The 1,084-nt window shown below is 46.5% G+C and overlaps 1 protein-coding gene across 14 annotated transcripts in view; it reads right to left on the bottom strand.

Moving 5' to 3' along the window:
- TLE3 (transducin like enhancer of split 3) overlaps nucleotides 1-1,084 on the bottom strand; it is a 44,545-nt gene that overhangs the window by 10,769 nt on the left and 32,692 nt on the right. The window lies entirely within an intron of this gene.

Below are 1,084 nucleotides of genomic sequence, written 5' to 3'. Positions count from 1 at the left end.
GGGGTTTTTTTTTTTTTTTTTTTTTTAAGACACACACACACATATATATTATATATATATATATATAGGAAACATTTCTCTCATGTAGCAACCCACCCCCCTTTACTGCTCTTGAGGATCCTAACAAGCAGGTTAATGATGGACAACCCTCCTCTCCCTCCCGCCACCCCCCTTTTAAATGGCACTTTTATTTCCATCTGCATTTGACTCTCAAAAGGCCCATTTGTGGCCTCTGCGCTGTGAAAGTCGGCTCTACACGGATGACAGGAAATCACTGCAAAGTGAAGACTCAACTGTTTTTTGTCCTGCCAGCTTTTCTTTTAAACAGAAAGCATTGTGTACCTTGGGCTACAGCCCAAAAAGCAGGGTGGCAGGGGGAAGAGGAGGGAAGGGGGGACGGGAGATGGCTGATGCAGGGGATGCTGGCCTGGGAAGAGGGGAGAAGGAAGGGGGAGGCTTTTTAAACAAATAAAAGGGGTGAGGAGGGGGGAGTTCTCAGCCTCTGCCCTGCAAAAAACTTCCTTTTAGACTCACAAGGGGCTGGTTTTTCTCTTCCCTTTTGCTCAGCACCAGATTGCATCTTTAAGATGCAATGAGGACTAAACACGGCCATTAATGCATAGTTGTCTGGGGGTGGGGAGAGGAAAAGCACTGGAGGCAACAATTGGCCCCACCATTGCTATTTAGATGGTTAGTTAACTGCTTGACCTTCCAAGTCCTACTTAACACAATGTAATAGGCAAAGCCATCCCGACAGATTAGATGACCCAAGATAATAGAACAGTGATCAGGAATAAAATAGCTTTCCTAATCGCCGCAAGGATTTTTATCCCTCCAGACTTGACTGCGCTCATTCACCACGCTTAGTCAACTGAAACCGAATCTTCAACTCAGCTGCCATCAAAAAAAGATTTAAAACCGAGCTTGTGGAGAGCGCAGGCACCGGCAGAAACTCGCATGCTTGTGTTTTGTGTCACCAAACCCATGCACATGCACACACGCACACTGCTTGCACTAACACACCCACCCACCAGCACCCGTTGGCTTTGCTTTTCTTCCCCCCCCCCCCCTTTTTTTTTTTTTT

The sequence above is a fragment of the Gavialis gangeticus genome, unplaced genomic scaffold, assembly GCF_001723915.1.
Source record: "Gavialis gangeticus isolate Ggan-Ray unplaced genomic scaffold, GavGan_comp1, whole genome shotgun sequence".
NCBI classification, from domain to species: Eukaryota; Metazoa; Chordata; order Crocodylia; family Gavialidae; genus Gavialis; species Gavialis gangeticus.
Note: the sequence above shows the minus strand (reverse complement) of the source record. Positions and strands in the feature narration are given on the sequence as shown.